General features: G+C 30.5%; 1 protein-coding gene across 4 annotated transcripts in view; it reads right to left on the minus strand.

Annotated features, from left to right (window-relative positions):
* The window catches only part of LOC130898287 (lethal(3)malignant brain tumor-like protein 3), a 343,664-nt gene that overhangs the window by 127,457 nt on the left and 198,026 nt on the right, over window positions 1-18,181 (minus strand). Inside the window, exon 1 of one of the 4 annotated variants that reach the window (XM_057807481.1) lies at window positions 7,511-7,652. The exons of the other annotated variants lie outside the window; for them this stretch is intronic. The gene's annotated coding sequence lies outside the window, so the exon portion shown is untranslated. Of the gene's footprint in view, window positions 1-7,510; window positions 7,653-18,181 lie in introns of those variants that run through there. 4 annotated transcript variants of the gene reach the window in all.

Raw genomic sequence — 18,181 nt, forward strand, 5'->3', positions numbered from 1 at the left:
CTTCATAAAAACCGCATTCAATGACAAAAAGATTCACCATTATTACTATACATAAATAAGCATCTCGTCATAGTTGTTACCAAAAACAATTATGATAATGTTTATTCTGGTATAATATAAGGTTTTCCTCGAAATATTACTTCTAATCAACGCTGACATACAGTTTTTCAATCATTTTCAAAATTATGGAGAACAGTTGAGAGCCTTGATATTGATCAGATATGAATTATGGTAATAATTTTATAAAGATGAAAAATTCTAAGGTATGACAACGTGAAAAGCGAATAAAGCTATTCCAAATTTTTAGGAACGAAAAGGAAAAAATATGGCATTGAATCAAAAAATGGACTATTGAGAATAATATTAGAAATACAAATACGAGATGACCGAAGGGTTGCATACGAGGTCAAATTTTAATACGGTTTACTGTAAGGGTCGTATATGAATTTTGTCCCGAAACCTTCCAATAAATGTGTAATTAAAAACTTCTGTAAATTAATTAACTAATTTATTACTCATAGTACCCCCTTTCGAGCTGGGATTACTACCATGGATGGGAATAAATTTGAAGTAATTGGTTGAAATTTTATGATCTAACCTATAACCCATAACTTTTGTTCTTCTACGCACTTTTCGTTTCCGATTTTATCTCGTAATATCACTTTGAACATGGTCTTCATGGTTCGTTCGCTCTTAATTTTTAACCTTGGTTTTCTTGTCTACCTTAAATTTTTTGTTTGTTTTTCTTTCGAGAGGAGTAGTCTGACTCTGAGGAGATGTTAAATGCAAGACTAGTTTTGAAACTTTACTTCGTCTTCTTTCTTTCTTCATTTGCACAGGTAGATGAATGGCCTTTATCAGACTGCCGTGAACTTACAGATGACACTGTATCAGCTACTGGTAGTTTATTTGTGGGGCTTGCACTTGCATTGCATATATTGGGAATTTGGGGACTGGACTCTTGACCACCACGCACTAGTGTTAAGTGGAAATATTCCAGTCTTTTCGAAGCCTTTTGTAGATTACCTACAGTGGCAGCCTAACGAAAGTGACTTTTTTGATTCCTTGATTCGTATATGTTGTCATGCTGTTGCTTGTTGGTGATAATAGGTTTTGAGCGGTTTGAAAAACGATATATCGAGTGGTTACAGAGCATGTGATGTGTGAGGAGGAAGAAGTACAAGTTCAATTTCGAAAGATTCACTCAAGTCTACCACTAAATAGCTGGTGTGAGACGCGTACCCCTTCCAAAATTAGAACTACTTTTCCTAGGGTCCGATAATGATTGAAATGCAGTAGAAATGGTCAACCCGGGCGCAAATGTAATTCAGTAATGTTAACTGTCAATATTTATGTTAATAGATTTATTTTGGATGAATAGAGGTAAAATGCGTTGATAGTGCTTATATTTTCCCTCCTTGCAGAATTTTTTCTTGGATTCTTATTATTTAGTTCGATACTTTTCCATACCATCATAAGCATCGTTATTTCATCAGCAATGTCTATCTGATAGTTTATTGTTAAAAATTAGGAAAAATTCAAATTATTAATTTGTATAACAGCAAAATGAATATAGTAGAATCAGCAAATATTTCTTGTGTTTCTGCTACCAGAAAAATCCAGAAAGAGGTAGGAAGTAACGTGTAAATACTTCTCAAATCTCTTATTTTCTCTATGATCACTTAATAAAGAATATTTTTGAATATTACTCGTTGATTAAAGATGATGTTTACTTAGTATCATCACTCAATTGCTTTAGCACTTGTAAGTTTGATTGACCCATGTCGATTTTAGCAAAAAATAATCATACACTACAAACTAATTTGGATATTCAAAGTGACAAATTCGAAAGTTTGCTTGAGATTTAGATAATAGTTTGCACATTAACTCAAGTATAGGTTATGGGAAGTAGCGACAGGCATATCCTGAGTACATTTTCTGAAATAAAAACTATTTCTTGCCAGAAAAATCACACAATTTACACGGCAAGTAATATTTATATATTGAACATAGAAAATGTTAAAAACCTCCTACGAGGCGAAATATATAGATTTTTGTAGAAATTCTTTGATATAAAACACTAGTTAAATTTTTTCTTCCGATTACCGTTTAAACTGTATAACAATCCAGATTTATTTACCATGGGTTCTCCTAATTATTGAAATTTTTGATGTTTATGCCTATCAATCAATAGATAAAAATTAGTTGGTAACATATTTAATACAAAGAATCTGTTTTATCATTTACCATTCCTAAATCAAAGATACTTAGTTCTTGAATAAATTTCACTGTCAGAACTAACATAAAAGAATAGTTTCTAGTTAGAAGCTGGAAATTAAAATACATATGTACAGTTTTTTTCAAAATATTACAGATTGAAGTATTTTAATAATTTTAAGGCAGTGAACACTGTTGCCAAAATACTGAACGAAAATGCAAATGTATATATCTACAAAACTGCTATTTATACACAGGGAACAGCTTCCGTTCATCAGCGTCTACTTTACTAGTAAACAATGACGGTAATAAGACACTATTGAAGCAACCCGGAAATTGGAAGAGATCCACAGTTGTCGAATGTTGTAAGATGATAATATGATTGAAAAAATTAGAGCAGCAAAATAATTTGGCCAGCGAATGTACAATTTTCATTCGTATTCTGGAATTATAATTGAAAATTCCATTTTTTCTTTTTCTTTTATACTTCTTTACACTGTTGGAATAGTGTGATCCAAATTAGATAGTTCAAAATATTCCAATTTAATAATAAGTCCATGGTAATCAGTAAGTTTATTGATTATTATTATAAACATTCTGCGAAGAACAAACACTTTTCACACTAATGATGACATGCTCATCAAAACAAATTATGATTATCACGATTATTTATTATTGGTATAATTTGAAAAATATGGAAAAACGCTAGTAAATATTCATATAAGACCAATTTTTCGATCTATCGTGTTCCCCAACAATTCGTTTCGTTTATTATTTTTACCAGGTAGAGTGATTCATGTCAAGGTTTTGTGTGAATTGGTTGAAATTTGTCGATAACTATTGGACGTGTCGAATAAGGTGAAACTACCTTTCGTCTAAAATATATATTTCTTCAATTTCTTATTTCTTAGACCTTTTGATATTTATATTATATTTATATTTATTATAATATATTCATATTAATGCATCTAAATGTTTATGATTTTAGGTCTCTTCTGTTTAAAGATTAATCAAAAACATTTGCAGATGCATATATATATATATATATATATATATATATATATATATATATATATATATATATGTATATAATAACAAACTAAATCATGATAGACTTTCCTCTTATCTATAACAGCTCTTATTAACTCATATACTTGAGATAGTCATTCGATGTACATTGTTGTTACCTTTCGCACCATATATTTTCATGAATTTTTCATTACATTCTCACATTTATTGAAATTCAGGTACTGTAATAAGTAATAATCTAATAGGAATAAAAAAAATTAGGTTGATCTAATAAAGAATATTGCGATGATTTACAATTCGACAATTGATGAGAGAACTGTTTTCGCGATATCTGTAGGCTCTCCGTTGATTTTATATGGATACCGCTCAATTCTAAAATCGATGAGTCGAAGGTCTTATGCCAAAATTAGACTAGACGACATTGTTGGGCCTCCAGACCTTTAAATATCAATTCATGCGTAATATTCGTAAGTACAATAATGTCTGTTGAAATGACATCAGTCGAAAGCCAATGGGTGGTTGAAGGAGTTTTAAACAAATATACAAGCTTCTAAGACCGGTTTATTACCTTTCAGGTAGTCTTTTTCTATATCTACCTGTGACTCAAATATTTACAGATTTATTTTATTGCTAATCCAGAAATTTCTAGTGCTTTTCGATGTAATATAAACTATATTAATAATTAAGCGTCGCTTGATGACTTTATAGCGAGGTCTCTGCAACCCATTTCAATCTACGAAAGAAAAGCTGGGGTACGTTGCTAGTAGTGTAGAAACCTTTAAAATGATTCAGTTACAAAATTTCTAAATTTAGCACACCCACCTAAATTTATTACATTCTATCCTATCCTAGCCACGGGATCACCTATTTTGAAGTATTTGCGCACCCTTTAATAACGAATTAATATAAGGTGAAAGCATTTATCAATTTCAAACCTGATCGACTAATTCCATGTATTTACTTGTCGATAAGACAAACGTACCCATAATATAGGATTATTAGATTGATATATTTGATTATCATCTTCCAACATCGTATATATTTGGTTGTCTCACCGAAAATAGTTAACATCATGAAATGTTTGTATAAACACATTTTATACAAACTGTTCCACTGAGAACAAATTACATAAACCAATTAAACCAAAAGTAATATATTTCCAATTAGTTATTATTGATTTATAAATATAAAGCAAACTAAATTAATAAATTTATTTTCAGATCATATTTTAGATTGTTCTTATTTATGCGAAATTTTGGATCCTAAATAGCATTAAAGTAAAAAATTGGTAAACTGGTATCTTGAATTCTCACACACATGGCATGAAACAATTCATTATACTTAAGAAACTAACTGCCACCATATCTTGATAATTTCTCTACAGATTATTTTTGTAGAGTATAACGAAAATATGTTGGCAACCCCACCAATTGCCCTCACATTTAAAAATTCATTCACACTACCATTCACGTCATGTTTCTCTCGACCGTTTCATGAACAACTTGCTGAAAACCAAACAAAAATCCTACGATCCCTAACTGACCGATACCTGAACCAGAAAATTCAAAGTTACCTTCTTCTGGGAATTTCAAATAAGCTTTTTTCTATTACCCCTTCAATGTCCTAATAGCACGCAATTAACTCAATTCTCTCCGATATACCTGGTACACGATTCAGTAAAAATCAACATATTCTTCAGCATCCTCGACACAAGACTAGCGCCTATAGTATGAATCATAACATGAGCTGCATATCACAATGATAAAATAATTTGAAAACATTCAGAAAGTGACTACTTGGATGAAATAATTAATTATTTTCTATAACAAAAATTTCTTATAGCATATACATCCAATATACTACTATGTACTATGTAATCAGTAATATACATTACTCTTTCAATATAAGGGGAATAAATTGGAAATAGCTCAATGCGAAACATATCTATGGAATTACTGATTGAATTTCGTTATGTTTTTCCTCCAAAATATCTTGAGATAAAAGTGAAAATGTAGTAAAACGATATACAGTCCACTTTTTCTCGTTGAATTGGACATAAAATTCACTTTGAATGTGAATCTAGGATAATTTGGTGGTGGCGCAAAAGGTATTGCCCAATGTGATTTGACTAAAATTTAGTCATAAATTAAAAACTTCTTTTCAATATTATATATTAATGTCCGCCCTATTGATGGATGCCAAATCCCTGGTTGTTTTAAGAATCTGAAACTTGTTGATATGAACTTGTGCCTTCATATAACCCCATAAAAAGAAATCAAGTGTGGTTAAATATATCCTATTGAAACTATAGATGTGTTCTCCAGTCACAAGTCTTCCAGTTGAAGTAGTAGAAACTCGTTAAGCATGGATCTGACACTGTCTTCGTTCATAATTGTCATTTTCGAAGAAAACAAAGCAAAAGCAAATAAGACCCTTCAGTGTAATCACCATACCATACAATAACTTTAAGCGGCTCTTCAGATGCGTGGAAATGAGATCTTGCTAATACTCTTGCTAATTTTTGATGAAAAGTGTTTGATATTGATATGGCTTAAGTATAAGTAAAACGTACTCATTTGTCAAAGACTAGCAGCTGAAGTACTATTGGCACTTTATGAGGAAACATTTGCAAGTCTCTTGCCAAAATTTTCCATAAAAATCGCTCACAATTGCGTGCTACATGGAGTGGTCGACACTTTGAAATATTCAGCTACAACCACGGTATTCTTACCTAAACGATTGCTCTGAGTCTACCCAGACCTGACAGAATCTCATGTTCTCCCATGCTCTTCCAAATGAGAAGCTGTATGCAGTAGTGTTTGTCTGTTAAAGGCGGACGACAGGGGAATTTGTGTCTAAATTTATGCTTCAGAAAAACCATCGATAAAATGTTACATAAAAAGATCGAAACAATTATTCCGCGTTCTTGAAGACAACAATTGATGAATATTTGGTATTTGTTTATTTCAAAAATATCAGAGCAGAATAGAAATTTTCTGCCATTTGCAAAAATCATTGATATTACTTTCGCGCCAACTGTTACTTTTCAAATTTCTTGTCATATTTATTATCGAAATAAAAAAATTAAATAATAGATGTAGAAGAAGGCAGTAGTCAGATATTATTCAAATTTCATAAAGAAATATTTATATTCTATATGTTTTATTTTTTTATAAGTAAACGTTACATTTATTGAATCATTTTTAGGTTATTATCATGCAAATGAATGGAAATATAATAAAATTTTTCAATATATACTTATAGACCTTGCTTCTAGATCGTATTGAGAAGAATTCAATAGAGGAGTAGAAAACAAACCTGGACTGGCAGTATTTTTTAATTGAAGGAAAGACGGAATTTTTTTATTCACTTGTAGATAAAGAAATATTTCGACATATTAAACATGATGTTGATGTAAAAATTCATTATTTTCAATTAATATTCAAATAGATATGCACCAATCTAATAGATAGAATATTTCATAGGACACAATGGAGAAAGTGCATATTTGGATTACAATTCTATTTTGTTTATCAGATAAAATTATACACTACAGAATATTTTCATCAAATAATAATTTATGGTGTTGATTGATAAAAAAATATGCTCCTCACACTATCACGACCCCAATATCAACACAGATACAAATTTCAATAACCATGTATGTTATGTTCTATGGCGACAAAAGGCAAATTTTGTTAAAATAATAGAGTGTTTGCCTAAAAAGATTTAGTGTCAAACTGTTTGGAGAGTGAAACAATAAAGTAATCTAATTGATGAACTATTTAAATTTAGAAAAACTTGTTTATGATAATACTGCTACAACAATACAACGTTCGATTATTTTCTTTCAACAATATTTTTAGATAAGGGTGATCTTTTTGATTTTATTGTAACAAAATCGTTTCAGTGTTATATTTCTGAAATTTCAGCTTCAATTGATTATATGCAGGGACAGTTGAGTTGAATACTAGAGCAAGAAAGAAACCTTTTAGGTTTAATAATACATTGCAAAATTAGTAATAATAATAATAGTATAAGTTTGATTGTTTTTCTCTTACCTTCTCAATGTCAATATTTTAATAATATTAGATTATTTTTTTTTCTATGGTGCTCGTAATAATTTAGCCCTTAGACAGAGGTAGTCAAAATATATGGGACTATTGTGACCTTCTTAAATACAATCATAATTTTTTCAAAAACTTGTCACAACTCATACCCACAACAAACTCTTTTAAAAATAATTAAAAAAATTCTCTCACACCTTAATTGTCACAGAAAATTCTGTGTAAAATGCGCCACATAACATTTAAAAACTATTCCGATCGCAAATTTTAGCAGCGCACGCACCAAACGTTTAAAACAGCGGCCAATCGTGCCAATCCATGGACTACCGTGATTCGACTGAAGGAGAAGTCCAAGAGAGAAGTTACTCAGTTTGTTATGGTTCTCATATAACTAAGTTCGTAACCTAACGAATATTGTTGACCAATGAGTTCTTGTAGCTTCTATTGTGCACGCGATATCTACAATTCAATAGTTCCAGCATTTGTTATGCCGGTTCTAGTAGAATTATCAGTTGAGAATTTCAGAATCAGGAGTGTAGTGCCGGCAGCCGGTCGTCGGTCGACTTTGTCTCTCTTACGAGTTCGGCAGGTGCAATAAAGGTGAGATAGTTGATAGTTCGAGTTGGGATGGCCTCTACGGGTCGGCCAGTAGGTTGGACTTTGAAAGCACGCCGCACAATCTAGTGAGCACTGTTTGCTCCGGTTATATGTTGTAGGGAAATCGTGGACTAGCCACTACTGTCATTCATATAATCGGATAGTTATAAGCTATTTGTTACGCGCTCTGAAATTAGATGAAATAAATTTAAAAGAAATTAATAGGAGTATTTGCGTGATAACAACGACTTCATACTTTATTATTTATTTTCAGAATAATTAATTCCATCAATTATTAATGAAAAATTATAATTCTTTTGAGAAAAAATATTCTAACTAAATTAACTGTTGTAAAATAAAAGAGGTGGATAGTTTGTTTAAAAAACGTTTGTGATAACCTGTAGTTGCTTTAATCTATGCCCTTTTAAAAATTTCAATATGCTACATTTTACGTTAATTTATTTTTCAATTATGTGTGTAGAAATGAGAGAAATAATTGAGTGAATGAAACCTTATGAATTATGATAACTTATTGAAAGAAATGTTGATGTTTATTCGAAGTAATTAAGTAAAATAGATTCCACTCAGAATACCCATGAAAATAACAATATAATGCGCAAATTGAAAGCTTTGTAGAGAATAGGTGAAAAGTACAAAAAAATTCTTCCACTGCAATGGATAAATGATGGGTGGGTTGAGGAAATTATTTATGTTGGGGAAGGTATTTATTGGGATTGGCCCTGATATAGAAAATACTTTTCTGCAGGGTGACAACTTAGTAGTAAGCCGACTTTATTTATACACGACGACTCCCGTACTGGCCCTCTTTGCATACAGCTTGGGGGCGGAACGAGATTTTTATGCAGAGCGGTTGAAAAATGATTGAAATATTATGAAAATAACTAACTACTATTCAATTTTGTGTGGTTAACTAATAATATAATAGTACATAAGAATCAATACTCCGTTACGCATAAATTATATAGGGAGATATTTCTAGGTACTGATAAGCGAAATTTCTTACTGCTATAAAAATCGCCAAATAGGCTGGTACATTATCGTGGCGATAAATCCATAAATTTTTCCTTGCAAATCCGTAGACGCCCCATAATGGCCAATTCGCAGTCCATGTTTATTGATCTTTTAACCCGATTTCATTGTGATCCACTCCACGGTATTAGAAAAAAAGATTAGGATCACCTTGATTTTTTCCAAATAGGAGAATAAGAGTCCTAAGAGTTACCCTCCATACTTGGAAAACTATTTTTATTAGAAGATATTAGTGTGAAAAATTACATTTTTAGTGCAAATGATGTCTCAAAGAACTACCAGATGTCTGAAGTATATCATCAAAATCATCAGCTAAGCTGAAAATGTTGTTTTGGTATTGTTAAAAACTGAATTTAATATAATAATGAACTATAATGAGTTACCTAGGCGCCTGCTACTAATTATTGAACGTGAAGAAGTATGTTTATATTTCAAAAGTTTTTTTATATCACAAATAATGCAATGTATACATATTTCAACAGTTATGTGGTCATGAATTACTCCAAAAACAGTTCTGGGTGTTCAAATGTTGATAGTTCAAATATGTTTTTTCTTATGAGAGAGTGGTGTGGTGTACTATGGAGTAATAACATTTGAGCCTATGATAAATGTGCTACATAATATTCTTAGAAATGGGAATAAGTATATAGAAAAAATTAAGACATTTATTAGAGGAGCAGGTTTACCTGGTAATGTTCTATTCATTACTATTTATTTTTCAATGATGCAGATATAAAAATCGAAGCAATTTGTTCGATCAAAGTTTCACTGACATAATTATATTATAATAAAACATGGAGCACTACAGAAATATCACTCAACTTTCGTTACATAAATTTATGCAATGAATGGATAGATACTTATAATGGAAGACTTGTTTGGCGACACAAATATTTTGCTAGATTGTAACAGGTTTTTTGAAAAATTATATTTGGCAAATGGAATTAATTGTCATCGAATTAACTCTAAATAATTGGGACATATATCTAAATAGCATAAGAAAAAGAAATAAAATCAGACATTCCGTTTTATTATACAAAATAAATAACAAAAAAGATCAGATAAAACTAACGAACTTATCAAAATTCTAGATCTAAATCTAGGTTTTCTGTTAATATTCCGGATTTATTAGTTAATACTAACAGAGAAAAAATGTCCCCAGTTAATGATGAGATAATTACAGTTTGATATTTTCACCTCAAAAACTTCATAGAACTTCATAGTCGGTAGATTATTCAAAGCACCCAAAGTGTTAATGACATGTAGCAATCAATAAAAGATTAAATAATGTTATAGCAGATAATCTGAGATAGAATATTCAATTTCAATTCATCAGAACGCATCACAAATTATCTGGAAGATCTTTTTGACTTTCGCAATGCTTAATGTGCAGCTATGACAAGCAGTAACAGGAGTTGTAAAAGATATTAGAGATGAGTAAATTTATCAAAAAATCATAATTTGCTCTGGTAGATAGAATCATTCCATATATGCCTCTACCAATTTTAGTTTATACAAAATTCTAAAGATTGTATGAGTATAATTGAAATGTTCATCAAGATAGATCGTCTCAAAAAATATTATTTTGATCATATTGAAACTATGCGACTACCAATTTGTCCGTAGAGACAAATATAGGATATATCAGCACTGAAGATATAAGTATAAGTAATGTACGTTACTGGATGTTCACAATTCAAGCTATTGCAAAAAAATTTACTGCTAATTATTTAAAGAAATTTCTCAAAAAACATTTCAATTAAGAACATTCAATTAATGATGCTGATAGCATCTGGGTATCTTCTTTAAAAACGATCTTGATGACAGTAATCACCTTTTAAATAAAGTTCAAATTAGTCAGAAAAAGTATGCAGAAATTACATAATGTCTACATTACCACCAAGACACAACCATTTATAAAACACAATATATACTAATAAAATAGTATGATTTTGACACTCCGCTTGCCAATTTTGTAGCAACAATTTTCCCGATAACAATAAAACTATCCATTTATAGCTGGTAGCACTCCCATGTTAAGTAAAAGAGTGAAAAATGAGGAAGACATTAAAATATACCAACTTTGGATTAACTAAAAAGTTCTTATACTTGTGCAATTCTTTAATGGTCACTAGGTGGTTTAATGTAAGAACTTGTTTCTATCGATGTTATTGTTTACTGAACCGCAGGCCTTTTTACTGTTGTCTTGTAACTTTAAGCGTTTGGTTATGTATAACTCTCAAATAGCTGTAGAAAATATTGGAAATTGAATTATATTCGTGTTGATAAAGTAAAATATTCTAACATGTTATATAGAATAGCCATTGCAAAATATGGTTGGCTAAAATAAGTTATATAAGTATAATATATATATATATATATATATATATATATATATATATATATATATATATATATATATTCATGTAGTATAGTATATAATATCTAATTACTATTGTATATTTGAGAATGTGGCCAATACATCAAACGCTGACGACTGGCTGGACGCAAGGGATTTGAAAGTAGCACCCAGAGCTAAATGGAACAATTTTTTCTGTAATCAAATTTTACTTGAATTGAAGTATACTTGAACATCAAACAATGGTGACCGTGCTATGTGCTATTGCAAATAAAAATACATAATTCAGTTATACTTTCATTCACGACATTTTTCACCCGGTGACCGAATTTCCCGAAATAGTTCCTCAATAAAACACCCCTGACTGATCTACTCTCGAACCAGAGAATTGCAAGTCGCATTACGTTTATAAACCTCTTAGTGCTCTAGTAGTATGTAATTAACCGATCTTTTCCTTGTCGCTCATTTCAAGAAAACCAACATCCCTCTACCTTCCACACGATTTGTTGACACTGCTGTTCAAAAAGACAAGCAACTAAGCTCAATTTTACTTTTTGTATACATAGTTGTATATATTGTTTTGTTGGTATACATGTATATATAATATGTTTTAAGTAGTTACCGAACTTTGATTATTGTGTGACTTCTTCGCCATCCTCTATTCTAAGATGAGCGCCCATAAAGCAATAGTTTTGACTACAATTCTGAAGTCGAGTTCAATGTTTAGGGAGGATGATTTTGGCACAGTTGTTTTGTTGGAATTTATTGCAATGTGGTAATATTTGCAATACTACCGCAGCTTTGCCTAAGGAAAGGAAACGTTGAAAAATATTTTCGAAGACTCCTACGATTGAAAGTTGAAGTACTTTAATTGCACATAATGAACCTTTCCAAGATGAGAAAGTATGGAGAAGGCTTTTACTGAAGCTAGTGAAAAGTTTAGAAATTTTCAAAATTGGAAATAATTGCATCATAAAAAAATGTTGTTATTGCAAAATATTATTCGTAGAATAGAAGGAATGGAGATATTTCACTTGGAAACGATAATAAGAGCGTAAATGTCAAGATAGCTTCGATTTATTTTAACCTTAGATTTCAAGTACAAATTTTCAATAACTACTTAGAGGGTTCCGTGCAATAATCGGCAATAAACGTAGCTCACTCTGTTGATAGATGATGTCGACATTTCAAATTCTATGTATTATTATCTTCGTATTATACATTCCCACTTGTTGTTATCGAACGTATTGAAAATTCGATCATAACAATATGTGTGTTGGATTCAAAATACTGAATTCCATAAGATTTTGTTGCGACGCGACGGCAGTTTTTCTCTTTTTCGAGAGAATGTGGCGATGAATATGCGGATCTAAGATGATTTAGTCGGGCTAGACTAGATGAAATAAGGAACGATAAAATTAGACGTGATGTGAATGCGATGCAAAAAATCGATCAACAGTTGAGATAGTATTGATATAAAGTGAGAAGAGGAATGACAGGTGATATAGGAAACAGAAATCAATAAAAAGAAAGAAGTATCAGTTGCTAAAGGAATAATGCAATATTGATATTACTTTCAACAAAATAAGTACGTTATTACAGATATACACAAAATACAGTAAAATAATTCAAACCCGTTTCCAACATTGCTAGAATTTTTTTTATAATATTCAAAAATATGGAATAATACTTAATAATACAATATTTTAGATGTGGAATATAGATTTAACATTCTAAAAGATTCATAAATTAACATTTATATGTAACCTCTAAGATTATTTATTCAGAATTATCTTTGTAGTAATAATTTTACACTACTGCAAGTTTATATCTTTAATGTTCCGATCAGGAGCAAAAAACTCTTCTCATTTTATAACTGAAGACATTTTTCAACATTCTTATACAGATGCTCATTAAGCGATGACCCTGCCGCCGAAGCCACTGCTTTTTTTTCTCTTTGCCATCAGGACTATATCCGGTCATCAGCTAAAAAGGTCGACCTGTCGATGCACCTTATAATTTTGGTGCAGGAGATGGAGTAGAACTACAATCAAAGTCAACAACGGTATCTCTACATAAAGAAAAGGAAGTTAGAATGTGAATGTTGAAAACACCTTCGTAAAATGTTTAATTTTATTATGGTCCATACACGAAGCTATGGGCGATGGGCATCGACCATCGAATTGTTCTGGTTCAGATTCTTGATAATGTAACAGGTTGGGCTGCCAATTAGGAGATGTCCCCGGGTTACGGAGTTTTTATGAACACCCTCTTCTCTCTTCTTGTTTCTTATAGATCTTCGCATTTCGATATTCTGCTAAAAGATAAATATCATTGAATGCGACGGTAGAAAATAAAAAATGAGGTTTCAAAAATGAAACTTTCGCTATGGAATATCTAATGTGACATATTTAGTATATGAAACCTAAAAGTTTTTAAATAAGTCTTGGCTAGACAATCTCTTTCAATTGACATATTGTCATATGTAATTTGCTAATGAAAAAATTGATGTAAACAAATGTGTATTTGGGGTGGAAAAATGTGGTATATCAACGTATATCAAATGCTAGGTCTCTCTGAAAAAAGGAAGTTTTTATGAGAAATTATAAACAATACAGAGTTACGAGGAAGTAATACATAACATTCATAAAACTTTTTTCAAAAAAATTAAATGCAACATCACATAAGAAAAAGTGGCAAGAAATAATGAAAAACAAAATAAAGAGTATTTTGAATTTATGAGTAAAATATATAAATAATAATTGATAAATAATTTGAAATTACCTAGAACATCTGTTTTTATCAATTTTTCAACGGAACAACTGTTTATCAGTGTCACTCTCTAATAATGGTAGGTTACAGCGATAGACTTCGAAATCACAAAGAAGCATGGGGTGTATTTGAGGGAATATTTTGAAAGGCATCCGACTGCTAGAAGTAGAGTAAGCAGAATTGTTGCAATATTTAATGGAACGGGAAGCGTGAGGGATGCACCAAATTCTGGAAGACCGTAAATGCAAAGTTAGATATTTTACTATCATTAAAAGACAATTCTCACGCAACTGCAACAGAAATTGCCTCACCATATTAAGGCCATGTTCAAAGGTTTCCAATTAACCTGTTTGAAGGAAGGTGAATTAGATAACGTGGATCAACGGACCGGCCCAATCTCAAACCCTTGATTTTTTTGCGGGGATATTTAAAAAGACGGGTCTATGTTGACCAACCAGACAATTAAAAAGAATGGTTCATACTAGATATGATCTCTAGTTAAATCATTCACTTAAAATGAAGAAAAACCACCGTATTAAAGGTGTATAAAGGTGTATAAAATGACTGGACTAGAAACTAAATGACATATGGTGAAATTTACTTACAGTATAGCAACAAGTTATAACGACAGATTATTTTGAATACGTGACAGTTTGGGATATAAACCCAGTTTTCACTTGCAATATGTTCATATCACTGATGTTATTAGCACCAATGCTGGAAAAAGCACATTAATTTTGGAAATAACTGATTCAATTTCAATGAGATAAAAAAGTGAGATGAAAATTAGATTTTAAGTGCTTAATCTTCAAAATGCTAATATTTTGATATAAATTGTTCCGTCATAGATATTGCTTTGGGTCCATAACTAGAGACAAACAAATCTTAGAAACATGTACTAATAACATATTCGTTTTGAGAATAATATTTCGACAAATTATTGAATATCAGTAATGTTCAAATTTTATGGTCTAGGTAGTGGGTTAAAATCGAAACAAACAGATAGAGATAACAAGATTATTTGGAAATAATACTTCGACAGCAGGAAAGTTTCTATAATTCGAGACTCTCACCCCCTACGTAATTTCGACATCCATAGAAAAGTATCAGCAAGAAATGCTCTTTTCAGATGTATTTATCTAATACAATGGCATCTAGATGATGATGAGAAAGCTTGAAAATATATATGTGAATTTCTTTCTAAATACTAAATAGTTAAATCACGATCAACTTTACTCTATCAAACGCATGCTTTAATTTGGAATGAGATGCTGTACAATTAACGTCAAAACTTTCGAATATAAAGTGTTTCATTATATTGACCTGTTGAAAAAATTGAAGACTGTAAATTAATGATAAGTCATTGATCAGTAATTAACCACCAGTAAACGTGATTAGTTTCTCACATTATCGAAATTATAAACATTAAGGTAGTCTATTTGCGACTAAAAATATACCCACATAAATTTTTACCAAATGATCATCATGAGAACAACGCTGGATGTTTCTTATAGTCAGGCAGCTTCTGTAGCTTTATAACTTAAAATCAAATATATTAACAGTTTTATCAAAAATGATATTTTTTTCATAATATTTGGATTAGTATCCACTCCTCTGAAATTGTTGATAAGTAGAAAATACCATAAAAATCAGAAAAAGCCAACGAGGTTCTCAAAAAAGAATATAATATTGTTCTATATAAATATACATTTAATCCAGTTCTATTTGAGTTTTGTTGCAATTTTCAAATTCACCCGCTCCTCAGTGTCCGTTTACAGTAATAATTATTTGAGAGAAAAAATCCCTTGAACATATGAAGTAGTCTTTTCATCCACTTTAAATTGTTACTGGAGATCAATTCTATTTTTGAAATAACTTACAATTTATAGGAAATACGAGGGCAAGTTAATACTCCCATGACTTATTGGATTTCTTGTCTTTTGAGACTACTCGCGTCAACAGGCGTCTGTCTTTCTACTCCTCACAACAATTGGACAGGTTGCGTGATTTAGTTTTTGTTTGGTAACTATTAACAGCAGATTATATTGTTATGAGAATTCGATTTTATCACAATAAAATGCTGTTTATTGATTTCGTTCAATCACAAAATATGTTGAGTTCTCTAAAGGACTAGGAGACGGCCGATCTAAAATGGGAATTACGAAATATTGTAATTTCACCTATACACTTGGGTAGGTGACAGCTTTCTACAAAATACGTGACAAATTTGCACAAAATCGACCCCTATCGCATTCGTCTGACAAATTCGCAGTAGTGTTTGAAGATTTTCGACTGCAATATTAACGAAACTATGCAGTGAATTTGTCACATAGTAAAATTATGAAGAGCGCTTTATTGAATGCGATATAGTTCACATTGATTACTCTCAAAATGGTGTAACTATTAGTGACGAATAATTTGGTTTCTTGTTGGAACAATTTAATGCGGATTGAAGAAATTATCGTATTTCGGCAAAAAAAAAAGTTATTTTTTACCAAGAAAATGCAAGAGTATACACGTTTGTATAACTAAGCCGAGAGAGATTTGACACCAACGATGAATAATCTCGAAAGATCTCGACAACAAAAACCTGTTTCTTTTAAAAGTTACGTACTTATTGACCAGTACTTAAATTTTTCCTATCCATTAGATTGGAAGATTTTACATAAAAATATATCGAAGTTTTTGTAAATAATTTTACTAGGAAAAATTGTTATTGTTACGAGCTAGCTCGTGAAATGGGTCCTTAGACCGGTTCAGTCCAGCTACAATGGAATTTTAAAATTCGGGGAATTTATGCCTTTAATCTCTTTTCTATAAATAACGGAAGCACCTTTGATGTTTATTGTATATAATTTTTTAATAGCGGGCGGTTTATTTACAGTATTTCTTTTGAATAATTTCTAGGAAAGTTTATTTATTTATTTCTCTTGTTTTTTTTTGTTCTAGAACTTTGTAGATTTCTATTTGCAATATATGAATGAGTTTATGTAGCACAGGTAGTTTTAGTTTTATATAAATAGTTATAAGTAAATAAGTAAATCATTATAAGTTAAGTGTATTGTAGAAAGTATAAATAAATTAAGAACGTAAGAGAAACTGTTTATTAATTCACTCTAAGGATAGAGATCTCCAATCAATAGATAGCGAGATATTTGCGAAAAACTGATTTTCCTGACCTTTTGACCTTTAAACTTCTTTAGCTGACACACTATCAATGTCAATTTTCCCCTATTCATTCCAACATTTATAAAATTTTGTTCTTAAATAATATTACTTTTTTCAAATATTTCTGGAATTTGTGACGAAACACAAATACATATAAGTTTAAGAGAGGCATTAATTTTCACTTGTTTTGAATTTTTTTAGAAATAAAAAATGAGTTAATAATGAGTTTTTCGAACTGATTTGCTCTTTTAGAAACATTTGAGATATAGCGCCGTTGTGATTTGCTATATCAACCAGTTAGATAGATAATAATCCGCCACACTATACTATAAGCACATAACATTCATAAAATATGTCATTCTAGTTTTAAAAATTCAAATGTATCTTTCCGGTTGCTTTTAGATCTTCGTGGGAATGACTGAATTTGGGTCACAAGATCGATCTCCTTAAATTATCAATTAATATAAATGTTTTGAAATGTTTCGATACGATCAACGACACAATCAATAATACAAATATATATATATATATATATATATATATATATATATATATATATATATATATATATATATATATATGTATATAATATATATAATGTATATAATTAATTAATTAATTAGTTCTATTTGAAAATCAGTCAGAGCTTCTAGCTTTTAGAGAACTTTTAGAAAAATTGGATTTCATTTGTATATGACATAAAAGGTGTTACAGTCGTACAATTTACACATCGTAAAAGTATGTTATGTTATAAATAAAATTTACTGTAACAACTAAAAAAAGTCATTAGCGGTGATTTAGAATTATGAACATAGGTATCAAAAGTAAAACTGAATCAAATTCCTCATCAGCCTAGAGGCTTAAAAGATATAACTGTTTCTGTTTCTGTTGGCAAATATCAAGGTAATCGGTGATTTGAAGA

This window comes from Diorhabda carinulata, chromosome 9 (assembly GCF_026250575.1).
Source record: "Diorhabda carinulata isolate Delta chromosome 9, icDioCari1.1, whole genome shotgun sequence".
NCBI lineage: Eukaryota > Metazoa > Arthropoda > Insecta > Coleoptera > Chrysomelidae > Diorhabda > Diorhabda carinulata.